Source organism: Lutra lutra, chromosome 11, assembly GCF_902655055.1.
Source record: "Lutra lutra chromosome 11, mLutLut1.2, whole genome shotgun sequence".
Lineage (NCBI taxonomy): Eukaryota > Metazoa > Chordata > Mammalia > Carnivora > Mustelidae > Lutra > Lutra lutra.
In genome coordinates this window covers 41,807,876-41,822,015 of record NC_062288.1, presented here as the reverse complement: position 1 = coordinate 41,822,015, position 14,140 = coordinate 41,807,876, and the positions used below count along the sequence as shown (strand labels likewise).

Sequence of the window (14,140 nt, the reverse complement as noted above, 5' to 3'; positions counted from 1 at the left end):
TATTTTGAGAGAAAGATTTCAAGACCAGAGTAAGAATTTAGCTACCAGAAGAAAAGGGACAGAAAGAATAAAGTGGTGAGACACAGAAGACAGGGTTAGAAGGAATTAAGCCTTTTGATCAGTGAGATGCTGTCCTCCCCAGCCTAAGTGAAAAGCTGTGGATTTGTTGGATTTGGGATGGGAAGACTAGGAACAGAGCTTCAATAATTTAAGGATAAGAAGCAATACATCTGATCTGATGTGTCCTAAAAAAAAAAAATGATGGTAAGAATTAGAGCAAAGATGGGTCGCCAGTAGTAGGCAGTGACAGGTGAAGACAAATATGCTTAGTGCTGAGACAGACTAGGGAGTACATATAGGGAAGGAAGTGCTTTCAAAGGAAACAGAAAGCCAGCTGCAGAGATAAGAGGTTAAACCAGTCAAAGAAATTCTAGAAGCCAAGATCAAAAAGGGTGCTAAGAGAAAGGGCAGGGTATTCTGGCAAAGACATCTAAATGGTCCTAGAGTATAAACAGTGAATCACAGATGGTAAACAATGAGGCAGAGTAATCCGACCAGTACAGACAACAGTAGAAATACTACCTCATTGTTAGAACATGCTTGTTTCTAATCAATTCTGGCACTGTTACTTAACGAAGTTCTTCATGAACTCCAAACCTGCTTCAAGTAATCCAGCTCCCATCATGGCCCTGAGATGCTCTTTTGTAATCTGTGCAACTGGCCTAGATGCTGAGAATTGCCTCTGAAAGCGTTCACACTATCCCAGCTTCCACGGTCTCAGTTCAAGCTAAACAATTCCGTCTTTCAATAAGTCATTTATATCCATTGTATAACTTCATATTGTTTTATTACTTAAAGATAAAGACAATTTTTAAGAAAGATTTATTTATTTTACAGAGACAGAGTGAGAGTGCACACACGTGCGGTGGGAGGCAGAAGGAGAAAGAGAATCTAAAGCAGACTCCACACCCAGTGTGGAGCCTGAAGTGGGGCTCGATCCCACGACCCTGAAATCATGACCTGAGCTGAAATCGAGAGTCAGATCCTTAACCAACTGAGCCACTCTGTCACTCCAAGGCATTTTATTTTTAATTTTTTTTTTATTAGGTCAATCCTTCTCTATTCTACACACTGTAATTTCTGTATTCCAAATTACTCAAAATATCAGTGGTTACTGGTTTGGAAGTTCTTGGGTTGGTATAAGACAAATGTGTTCTTGATACTGTCAATTTGTAAGGGATTTCAGTTTCCTTTCTTTATACTGTAATGAGTTTGCAAGATGACTCCCCAAATGGCAGTGGCTCTTTGTGCCTGCCATATCCCATTGCAACCTCATACCTACTTTGCTGTCTGATATCACCTTGGCACCCTTTCAGCATTACTAAGCATTTTCTCCCATTGAATATCTCTTTCAGATTACTTGCTATTAGATGTATTATTTTACTATTTCCTGTGATACTTTTAAACCTTTTTGGTATCTTTGTGATACTTCTTATTTTGCTCTTTGAGATACTTCCCAATTTCCTGTCACCTACAAAATTGGTTGACACTGTTCATTTCCGATTTTAGATTTTTAAGTTAAATGCAGTAGGTAATATGCCTTCATGAAGCTGCATCTCATCTTCAGCATAAATTTAAGTTGCAAGTCATCATGTGAAGTCAGCAAACCTGAATTCACTCATTACACAAATTACACACTCTCAATTTTGTCATTAGCTGTAAACTAAAGTTAAAATGAGTTTTCAGGGGCATTTGTTTTTGTACAATGTGTATATCTGGTTCAGTTTTGCTCCTTCATTTCTTTGGGATTGAGTTATAGTAGAAGAAAGGATTCTTTTTTTAAAAAAACAAAAGTAACGCTTTAATTTCACATCTTGAATATATTTAAATTTTAAAAATTCAAATAAATGTTTTCGGTTCTCTAGTAACTGTAAAAATGTCATTGGTTTCACTTAAATAAAAGGCACCTTAATTAAACAGCAATGATCCATTCAGTATTTACGTTCTACCTCATTGTATTTATGAGGGTTATATTTATTTTTCCTACTGTACTCTTTATAATATTCTTTTTCCTGTACTCAAAACACATCTTAAAATAAAATTTGGCTAGAGAAATTCAGGATATTTATTTCCTAAATACCAGGCTCACATAAACATAAAACTCCTGGTTTACATCCTTGTTTACTTAATATCACTCTAGTTTTCTCTAATTTCTTCGGATAGTACCAACTTAAAAGCATTTAAAAAAAAAACAAATCAAATTTAAAAGAATCAAATCAGTGTTATTCAATGTCTTTTTAGTTAAATTCTGCTAAATCTTAAACTTCATAGTAGGTTTTTGACTTAAGAATCTTTCAAGAAAACACAGTCTAATCCAACTCAGGTAAGTTACTGGTTCAACATGTACAATTTAGAAAAGAAATATGGTGCCTCACTCAGTCTTGAAGAGATGTTTACACAGGGAGTCCTGGCTCTGTCTGCACTATATTATGACCCTTGTCATCGCCTGCCCTGGAGCAGTTACATATGTGTCTACTTCTCCTATTAAGCTTCTCTCCTAAAGGGCAGAAGCAATCTGAAACCTTTGTATCTTCCATGGCACTCTGCACAAAGCAGCAACACAATAAATGTCTGCAGAATTGCGTCAGAAGAGCAAAGTTCTTGGGTTTGCTTTGATATACAAGTCCCATGAAAAATGAAAGCAAAAGTAACTGAGGTGGATGGGCTTGGGGGGGTCAGGAGGAGGTGGTAGTGGTTAAGAATGTTAGCAAGTGGGGCACCTGGGTGGCTCAGTGGATTAAGCCGCTGCCTTCGGCTCGGGTCATAATGCTCAGCGGGGTGCCTGCTTCCCTCTCTCTCTCTCTCTGCCTGCCTCTCCATCTACTTGTGATCTCTCTGTCAGATAAATAAATAAAATCTTTAAAAAAAGAAAAAAAGAATGTTAGCAAGTAACCTCAAATGAAAATACTTAAATGGGATCTTAACGCATCACTAATCTACTTGTAAAAAAGTCAAGATTTAAAAAAAAAAATTAAAAAAAAAAGGAACTTTTCATTATTCCCAAAGTAGAAGACGGGGAAGCTTCGTTATTTGGTTTGAAAGTATTTTCTGAATTAGGCACGCCCGTATGACACAGCCAATATAAATAATTTGTTCTCTTGGTGTTGCCACTGCTAAACAATGATGAACAGATCAACAGTACAGGAATTCCCCCAATAAAGAGTGACCCATTGTGTAGAAAATAGATTCTAAAACAAGGGACTATATTGAGAATAGGTTTCTATTTTCTGAATTCTCACACACCCTTAGTCCCTAGCACCCATGAGTCAGTCTCCTGGTAAACCTGAAACTGATCTTCCAAAGGCAATGTCATTCAATGCAACCAACATTTATTGTGCACCCGCTGTATGCAAAGGCATATGAATGAAAACCTGGGAAAAAAAAAAAGGGCCTGCAAAGGAGATGGAGAAGCAATGATCAGGAAAGAAGGAAAAGATATGGGGGAGAGTGGGGGGGGGGGTTATGGAATCCAAGAGAGAAGAGATTGGTCACCATTCTCAGATGTCAGAAAGAGTGGAAACCTGAGACTCCAGAAGAAATGAAAAAATTCTAACTGTGTAAATGCAAAATACTAGGATCAATGAACAAAATGAGGAACTTCTTAAGTTTTCCATGTTTAGAATAATTCTATTTTGTGAACCTATTCCCTAAGAATAAGTTCCAGTTCTATTAATTACCAACTTCCCTACCACCCAGAGTTGAAGTTTCTTCCTTTTCCCTCTTATAACAAATGCAATCACTTACCAAATCCTATCACTCATACTCACATGATTATGGTCACAGACATGGTAGTACAGGTTGTATACTGCACAAGAGTGCCACATCTGCAGGGAGGAGTATTCACATTATAGTTGTGTATGGCTCGTTTTCCAGTAGATGGCAGTCAAGTGTCTTTCTCTCATTAAATACATATATTACAACAATTTTCTAACAAATGGAAGTAAGAGGTCTTAAAGACAGGGCGTCTTTTTAATTCCCAGAATTCACTGAGTGGGTTAGTGATAGCCCAGTCAAAAATGTTTACCACCTATAGTCCTTTAAGATTTATTTGAGAGAGAAAGAGAGAGAGAACAAACTGGGGTGGGGTGGGGTGGGGAGGGGAGGCTGGGTGGAAGGGGCAGAGGGAGAGGAAGAGAGAAACCCAAGCAGATGCTGCGCGGAGCATGGAGCCCTATTAAGGACTTGATTTTATGATCCTGAGATCATGACCTGAGCAGCAACCAAGAGCCGAATACTTAACAGCTTAACCAACTGAGCCCCATTGTCGCCTATTTTCTAGTCTTCATTCTGGATCCAGACACCACAAATCAGACTTACATGACATCTTACCATAGCTTCCAACCTAATTCCTTAATTTCTCCACACTTGAGTCCATCCCACAAATATCTGAGAAGTTTCCCAAAGACAAGTCCCACTAGCACAACTTCTCTTTCCAAAAAGCCTTCAGTAGCTCTAGGTCGTCTAGTCTCTTCAAGCTCACACTCAAGGCCCTTCATACCATGTCCGTAATCTTCTTTTCTGGTCTCGTCAGTCACTACTCACCAGGAGATATCCTGCTCTCGGTCACATCTGAATCAATCTACCTTCCATATATCCTGTCCCACCACCTTTGTTCATGTCATTTCCTCTGCCTGGAATTCTCTCTGAACTCAGTCTTCTTGCAACAAGCTCTACAGTAATGTATTTGGGGGACAGGTTTTGGAGGACTAGATACTGGTCTAGCAATCAGCAAAACCAACCAAAAAAAAAAGTATTCCCCCCCCTGGTGTTTGCTGCCATTCCTGTTAACTATTGGTGATAAACTTATGACTTAAATCAAGGACGATCTTTATTATACCTCACAAATCTGTGGAACAGAAATTTGGACAGTACCAAGCACTTCTGTTCTGTGTAGTACTACTCTGAGTAGGCTCTCTGGTACTGGGATTCAGTTAGCAATGGGCTCTCTGGAGGCTCCCCATGCCTCCTGCTTGTCACAGATGCTTGAGGTCTCCATTCTTGAAGACGCTGTTTAAATTCCCCTTCCTCCAAAAATCCTTTCCAGACCCTTAAGTCAGGTTTAATCTCTCCTTGCTCCAGATGCTCTGGTACTTCTTTCTTCATTAATCGAAGAAATTAATTTTCTTCATTAATTGCCTATTCATAATCTTACATTAGGTTTTCATTTAGGTCAGAAGCAAAAGAGAAAGAAAGGCAAAGGGAAGAGTAGAATGCTTCGACTGTATGAAATTTCATTAAAGGTTAAAGAGGACACAAAATACTCAATGTGACTGAACTCTTGTGGAAACAAGTACAGGGACTGATCTACATGTACACAAGGTTTTTTAAACATATGGATAAAGTCATGTTTATCCTAAATTATTAGTATTTGTAATTACTCTATATTCCAGGAAAGAAAACTGGGTGGAAAAAATTTAGTATCTTGTTCATCATGGTTAATGATAATTTCTCGCATTTATTTTTGTCCTCAAAAATGTTCAAAATGGAACTTTCCCTTGCTTAAGTAAAATCCATATCCTGAATAAACTGAAGAGACATACCAATGGGACTATGAAATTATATTAATTAAAATCCAATAATTCAAACTATGCAGTTTAAAGAACCTATATAAAAAGTGTAATTTTGAGCTAGAAAGGACATAAAAGATGTAGTGCAATCTTATGATGATGATGCAAACAATGAGGGCCACAAAATGTGACCAAACTAAAAAGAATTGATTTTGAGTATAAAAACAAATAAAACTGAAGCTATAAAGATCTGTGAACTAAAACATGTATAGAAACGTTGATGGTTGGAGCTTTGCGCAGTGTCAGTATTGTAGCCAATGAGGTTTATCCAAGGCGCGATTATTGCTAATAGAAATGTTGATGGTTGGGACGCCTGGGTGGCTCAGTCAGTTAAACATCTACCTTCGGCTCAGGTCATGATCCCACAGTCCTGGGATCGAGTTCCACATCAGGCTCCTTGCCTGGCAGGGAGCCTGCTTCTCCCTCTCCTGCTCCCCCTGCTTCTGCTCTCTTTCTCCCCATCTCTGTCAAATAAATAAATAAATAAAATATTAAAAAAAAAAGAAACACTGATGGCAGCATAGTCTATGAGAAAGAGAGAGTGCAAGTGTCTACTAGCACTCATAAATAATACATAATTATGGTATCTTCATGCAAAGAAATATCAGCCAACAGTTCAAATGAATGAGTTACCACCAACTTGATGAATCTGACAAATACGACATTGTGTAAAGAAAGCAATTTGCAGCAGAATGCAAAGAAAATGGCAGCACTTAGATAAACTTATAAGATAAGCAAAACAAAACCACATATAGTTTGGAATTACACATTGTATGTGGTATAAGAAAATGGCCCGGGGGATCAGAGGTGTCCACAGGTAGCTTCCATGGTATCCATCCATACTGCTCTGTTGCTGAAGCTTAGGGTAGGCACGTGACTACATGATGTATTATGCTCTATAGCTTGAAAGTTTTATTACTTTATAACAGTATTTCAAGGTTAAAAAAAAAAAGAGAGAAAGCGAGCGAGCCTGGGACACCTGGGTGGCTCAGTTGGTTAAGCATCTGCCATAGGCTTAGGCCATGATCTGAGAGTCGTGGGATTGAGCCCCACATCAGGCTTCCTGCTCAGGGGAGTCTGCTTCTCCCTCTCTCTCTGCTGCTCCCTCCCCAGCTCATGTTCTCCAACCCCCAGCCCCCTACCGGCTCTCTCTCAAATAAATAAAATCTTAAAAATTAAAAAAGATATCCATCAAAACTTTTCTTCCACTTTTGTCTTTGAAGTATTCACTATAAAAATTCTGCATAAACAGAGAGACCATTGTACAGTCGAAAAGTAGAAGGGTTCAAAAACATTGGGATGGGCTATGACATGAGGGAAAGGAATTAAAGAAGTCTCTGGTTTTCAAAATAAGGTAACAAAACAAAAAAACCTAAGTAATCAAACACTTAAAAAATTATTTTAAATAAATCACACTCCAGCTCCTTCCCTGAGTTTTTGCATGTTGATTTTTTACAAGCGTCTCCCAACCCCGGAGCCTTCACTCTGGACGGACAAAAAGGAGACAGGAATGAACACAACAAAGACCCCACTGTGGCCTCTGCAAAGGCGGTGGCAGCAGAAGCAACAGCATAACTAAGAGTCAAGGAGCACACACCGTGGATTAGGCGTTGATAGCCTGGAGCTTTTACCATCCTGTTCCACTCAATCCCCACAAGGCCCCTGCAGGGTGGGAATCACTATCACATTCATTACAGAGAGGCTAAAGGACTTGCCAAGGCCACACAGCTAGCAAGAGGGGGAGCCAGGCCTCTGGCCAGACCCGGACACATCCTCAGTGTTCCTCTGCCTGTCTATCCCAGATTATAGTGATCAGATATCCGAAAATCAACGCATCTTCAAAAAAAGTTACTTCATTTACGTCCGGCTCCAAAACATGTTTAATGACTTGGAAGCAGCTTTGCTTTGGCATTTGCAGGATTTCCCCTTCTGCTGCCCAGCACCAGGAACTTTATAGATCACTCTCCTACAAAACCACCTGTACTATGTCCACATGGTTGTCAAGGTTTAAAAACGAATACAAATAATAACAGAAGCAATTCCAAGGGGAATTTTTCTTTTGTGGGAGAGGATTAGATGGAAACACTGTAAAAAAGGAAAAAGGAGCACCATCTGGAATAATTTTATTTTCTCACATCTTAGATACCTCATAGTGTGCAACAGCATAAAAAATAAAGGATTAAGAGTCCTGAGGTTGAGGAGTCTCAAGGTCTTAGAATCCAAAAAGACATCTTGACTATAAAATATAATTAATTGATCATTGCTTATGAAGAGATACCCTCTCTAGATAGTTTTTTTTTAAACTAACTAACCACAAATACATTCACATCATTTATCTGTTAATTCAAGTAGTAAATCCTCTCTCCAAAAAGGGGAAAGTCCTATTTAAAAAAAAACCAAAAAACTTTAGTGCACATTAGTTTGCCACATAAGAGGTCAATATGCAGGGGTTCGGTCATACTGGTCACTTCTGGGGTGAGCAGTTACCCCACATTGTGGTGGTACCCAGGGATCCTGGGAAGACTCTCCGCACTGTCCAGGCGAGTGACTTCCAACTCTGGCTACACATTAGAATCAACCAGAAACCTACATGGGGCTCTAAGCAGAATGTGACTGGTAAAACAGTAGGGCCTAAAAGATAAATAAAGAAATATTTTCTTGATCTTCAGTTGGCAAATATGGCTTGCTCAGGACACAGAAAGTACTAACCAAAAGGTTAAAATTCAACATCGTATGTAAATGTAAAATTCAACATTAAAATTAAAAACCTGTTTATCAAGATGCTCCCACAGTGTGGGAGACAACAGCGACTGGCACATACACCAAAGAGCAGGGTAACAGCTATGCGGTCCTGCTGCTAGAGGAAGATCAGCCCTCCATAGCAAGGGAGGCCATCCTGGACCATCATCTGAAGCCAGATCAGGGCATTCCTGAAATCAGCCCAATGCATGTGCTGTCTGGTAAGAGCCAACAAAGGCCCCTTTTCAGTTAAACCAGGAGGAGCTGGAGTTTCTGTCCCTTTCTACATAAACATTCTTAAAGATACTCAGACCAGACCCACTTATACCTTAATTCTCATCTTCTCTGAACACATTGACAAGCTCACTTTTGGTCAGTCCGCAACATAACCCTCATTCCTGAGGTCATGAAAACCTTTGTCTAAAAAGTTCTGATAACTTCGAAGTGGCGTTGCCTCTCACCTGGACTCACACATAAATGGCTCTCTTTTCATTTCTCAACAGTTGTCCTCACCCCCTAGGTCCTATTTCATTCCAGCCAGGTTTAGAGCTCCCCGCTTCTCGGCAATCATCTCATATTCCTTTCTCCCTGCTCCACTCATCCCGGACTCCTTCAGTCCCCGGCTCCCAGGGCACAATGCTCTAACGAATGCACGCTACTTGATGACAGCAACACAGTTTCCTTGTTTATTCACTTGTTCGTCCACACATTTATTCAGTGATAAATGTACTCCAGTCCACGTGTTTCTAACTTTCACCATACCTTGCGCCATAGCCCCTTTAGTGGTCAATAATCATAAATCCTCCACAATTCTACACTCCTAAATTTTAAGTTTTAAGAGATCACAGGAGTCCGCCGTACACCGGCGTCACCGGAACGCCAACATTACATACGACTCGTAGCCAACACATTTTGACTTTCATTGTTTAATTTTAAAAGTTGCTTATTTTGGGGCGCCTGGGTGGCTCAGTGGGTTAAGCTGCTGCCTTCGGCTCAGGTCATGATCTCAGGGTCCTGGGATCGAGTCCCGCGTCAGGTTCTCTGCTCAGCAGGGAGCCTGCTTCCCTCTCTCTCTCTGCCTGCCTCTCTGTTTACTTGTGATCTCTCTCTGTCAAATAAATAAATAAAATCTTAAAAAAAAAAAGTTGCTTATTTTGTACCGCTCCAGTTAAAAAAAAAAATTCTTAGATTTTCTGCAAAAACTCTCCCTTCACTTTTAATAGGCTTGGAAACCATTTTGGAGTTTCCCTGCCAACGCAAAAGGCTTTTCCTTCAGCCTGGCATAGGCTGGACTGCAGTGAGAGGCATGGAGAGAAGGCAGACAGATTTTTCTCCTTTTGCACACTGATTAAAAAAAGTGTCACCAGATGTGAAAGGGAAAATTTAGACTCTAAATTCTGAAATTTAATCTAGCAATAAAGAAGCACCAAATTCTTAAGACATAGTGAACTACAGCTATCTGCTATAACACCGTTTCCTCCCTCAAATGTGCTCTGGATTACAGAGCGTCTGCAATATTTTTTACTCTGGTTAATGAGGTTTATTTTACTTCAGTGAGTGCTATTTGTGAGGAAAAATCAGATTTCTTTGCTTTAAGAGGAACTGCTGGTGGTCAGATAAGTGAGACACTACATGAGACTATACCTTTGATAAATGAAGACATTTTGCTTTACTGACAACATTTCTGACAGAGTTTTTAAAAAAAGAATAAAGTACCCATGTTTCATCTCCACATTACAGATGAATAGATGCACGTGCTATCCTGAACTAAGCAGAAGAACAGTGAAGGGACAGAACAAGGCAGGCCTTAGAGGAATATTAACAATTTGGGATTTTATTCTGAGAGAGATTGGAAGCCATGGGAGAGTTTTAAATATATGAGTAAGTGACGAGATCTCACTCATATTTCAAAAATTATGTGGAAAAAAAAAGATAATACAGACAGAAAAGATTATGCAGCTAATAAATGAGGTAAATCTATAAGTTATTATGAAAAACATATAGTTAAGTTAAAAAGTTAAGATGAAGAAGAGTATATGCAGAGTATGATCCTTTGTGGAAAAAAGTGTATACATACCACACACATGAAGGTGCAGACTAATGTCATATTATGGAGTTCACAAAATTCACGGCTGAAGTAAATTAACATACCTAAGTCACCCTAAAAACATACTTAGCAGTATGTTTAATTAATGAATTGGGTATTCATTTCAAATTTCAATTTAAATTCATTAAATTAAACTTTAATGAAATTTAAATTAAGTTAAAAATTCAGTACCTTAGTCACATTTCAAGTACTCCATAGCCATATGTGGCTACTGTCTACTTTATTGGACAAAACAGATATAAACGTAGAAAACACACAGGAAAGGTTAAAATTGTCTTCGAAGTTTTCTTTTGGGCTTTGAAATGGGAGTGGGGGAGGGATCTTCTACTCCTCACCTTAGGTACTATAGAATAGGTATGCCACATAATATCTTTTCACATTACAAACTATTAACTTCAGACAGGTAGGGTATAGTCTGAACACTTTTGGAGCCATTTTTTTAAGATTTTATTTGTCAGAGAGAGAGAGCTCGCGAGTGAGCACAAGCAGGGAAAGCGACAAGGCAGAGGGAGAGGGAGAAGCAGGCTCCTTGCTGAGCAGAGAGCTTGATGTGAGACTAGATTCCAGGACCCTGGAATCACGACCTGAGATGAAGGCAGGCGCTTAACTGACCTAGCCACCCAGGCATCCCAGGAGCCCTCTTAAAGATGAAGAATACTAACTTATGTATACACCATCAGATAGTGAAAATGCATGTAGAATAAGAAACAGGATCAAAAGTTTAATTTTAAGTAACTGAAAATACAACATCACAAATCCAGAGAAATACGATTCTCTTATTAATCATCTGGCACACTTCCATAACACTTTCTTCCTAAAATGTCTGACTATGCACATTGACAATTTGTTATATAATGTGCCAAGTGACAGTTTTGTAATATAATGTTCCACACATAAAACTGAACAATTTGGAGTTTCTTCTAATGAAGATATAAAAGGCAATCGTTCAGAAATATGTTTAAGAAAGCTTCTAATCTTCACAACTCTGGTCAATTTTTAGGGCCACTGTCAAATCTGGAGAAACTTCTATAAGGTTTCTTTCATATATAAGGTGCAAAATTTCAGGGCATTTCCAAGTTTATAGGTCATGAGTATCCCTAAATATTCTTTGAATTAAAGACACTCATTCACTATAAAGCTCCCTGTAGACATACATTATGATAAAGTTTTATGTTACCTTTTTCCACGTTAGTGTTCTGTGGTCAAATCTGCAAGAAACATAACTCTTTTCCCGAGGGATTCATAGGATCCATTCCTCTTTGTTAACTAGACTTTCAAACAATCCATTTTACTACTTCTATTCAAAAGTTATTTCTTCTTCTCAGTGAATTATTGCTTTGGGGATAATCTGATTTTCTTTTGTACAATATATTTTTTGGAGGATAATTTCTATTATTTCATCATTCACCTTGATTGTTTTAATTTTATGTTCTGTTACCTGAGTTTTCTCAGTTCTTTAATAGAGGTAAAGGTGAAAAAAGAAGTAACTCTTCATCTTTGTCAAAATTAGGAATCTGATTTCTCAGTTGCCTGACTGAAACATTCCAAAGCATCTTTCTCCTAAAGTTAAAGTTGTGTACTGACAGCTCAACTTCCCTCCAGCCACATCCAAAAAATGCCTGTGAACCCTCCAAAGCAATCTAGCATGTGAGGAAATGTGATGGAAGGAGGGCCAGAGTAGAAAAGAGACAGCAGTCTTAACTAACTGCGGTTTATCTTAAAATTCTTCAAATTTTGCAAAATATGGCCATGGGAACATATACAGCCAGAGGCCCTCCCAAACCCTTGGAAGGGGCTGGTGTAAGGAAAGGGCCCTAAAACCTAAACCTGGTAAATTAGCTCCTGCTAAACTTGCCTCTGATTACAGGTAAACAGAGTAGTTAGAAGATCCAGTTTATTTTATTTTTTTTTAAAGATTTTATTTATTTATTTGTCAGAGAGAGAGAGAGATAGCGAGAGTGAGCACAAGCAGATAGAGTGGCAGGCAGAGGGAGAAGCAGGCTCCCTGCTGAGCAAGGAGCCCGCCGTGGGACTCAATCCCAGGACGCTGGGATCATGACCTGAGCCGAAGGCAGCGGCTCAACCCACTGAGCCACCCAGGCGTCCCAGAAGATCCAGTTTAAACCAAAGGTCCTTAATCTACTCCCTCAGAGGAGCTGGGTGTTTCTCCCCACCTGTCTATCACTCTGCCCCACCTCCATAAATATTCAATTTAGGCTGAGTGTACTTCTAGAAAGTCTCCTAGCAAACTCTCATTTACATTCCCACATTGCACAGCTAGAAACACTTAAGCTTTGTTTTTGCCAAAACTGAAATGCATACAAGTTGAAATCTTAATCAAAAACTTCTCACTCTTTTTCAGAAACTTCTTCAGTTTCAGTTTTACCAATCCATTGTTTTGATTGATGCATCCAGCCTCTCTCTCGCTCTAAAGCTCTGGAAACATCAGCCCTTTTTTAACATAACAATTCTAAAAGCCTCATTTGTCCCGTATGTCCATAAGAAATCTCTCTCATTTGTAACATATGGGCTAAAGCCATGATACATAGAAGTGGGGCGTGAAACAGTCATCACGGAACTCAATACTTCTTCATTAGTGGAAGTAATGTAACTTGCGGTACAATTTAGGAAACAATATCCTGCTCAGTTATATCCATAAAGAAGAGCTTGCACAACATCAAGCAAGTCTACAAACTAGGAGTCTCAACTGGCTTTTAACACAATTAAAGCTGCCTTCCAAATTCATCTTCTATTTTTAATGTAGAGAATTCCAAGGTCTTATTGGGGGTCATTACTTCTTACTAAATATCTTACTGACATTATTTATTATTTCCATTTACCCTCACACACTTTTAAGTTCAGCAATGTTTCAAACAATTATTGCTTTCACCATGTCCTGTAAAATCTGAAAAATATAGACAGTTAAGAGCACAAACTCTGGAACCAAACTGGGTTCAGAGCCCCACTCAGCCACCTTCTACCTGTAATTTTGAGCAAGTCACGTTAATTCTTTGTGCTTCAGTTATCTTATCTGTAAAACAGGGATAAAAATAATACCTACCCTATAGAGATGCTATGAGCAGTAAATGAATTCATTTTCATAAATTTTCATAAATACTGAGAGCAGCATTTGACACACACCAGGGCTGTCAATTATAAGAAAAATAGGCATCTGTGTGTAATATGAAATAGGGAGTAACCAGAGAAGCTTAAATCAAAATATTCATACTAATTTGAGTGGAGTTTTACTATCTTCTATCATGTTACAAATTCCAAACTGCCAAAGACAGGTAATTCAAATTTAAAATTAAAAGCACATACATTTCCGAGCCAAATAAATAATTTATACATTATCAATACCTTCTCTGTCTCTGATCACAGGGTAGCCAAACACTGACAAACAGCTTGGCCCAGTGGGGTCAAATGTATGCAAAATGGCCTCTAGCTGGGAAGCTTTAGACCAGTCATTTAATTTCTTGCAACTTCAGTTCCCATGTTTGGGCAAACGGGTAGAATATTCTGAATTTGAAATGTTTGCTAAAATTACATTATATGAAACATACATAAAGAGCTATTGTAGGGCCTGGCACCTAGCAGATGCTCAATAAATAGTCATTGTTATAGCTGTACTTGATCATTATCATTCTATTGTGCTAACAGTCCTCTT

At 38.8% G+C, this 14,140-nt stretch overlaps 1 protein-coding gene and 1 pseudogene across 2 annotated transcripts in view; one reads left to right on the top strand and one right to left on the bottom strand.

Moving 5' to 3' along the window:
• UMAD1 (UBAP1-MVB12-associated (UMA) domain containing 1) overlaps window positions 1-14,140 on the bottom strand; it is a 221,059-nt gene that overhangs the window by 109,147 nt on the left and 97,772 nt on the right. The window lies entirely within an intron of this gene.
• On the top strand, window positions 5,856-6,030 carry LOC125081494 (uncharacterized; annotated as a pseudogene).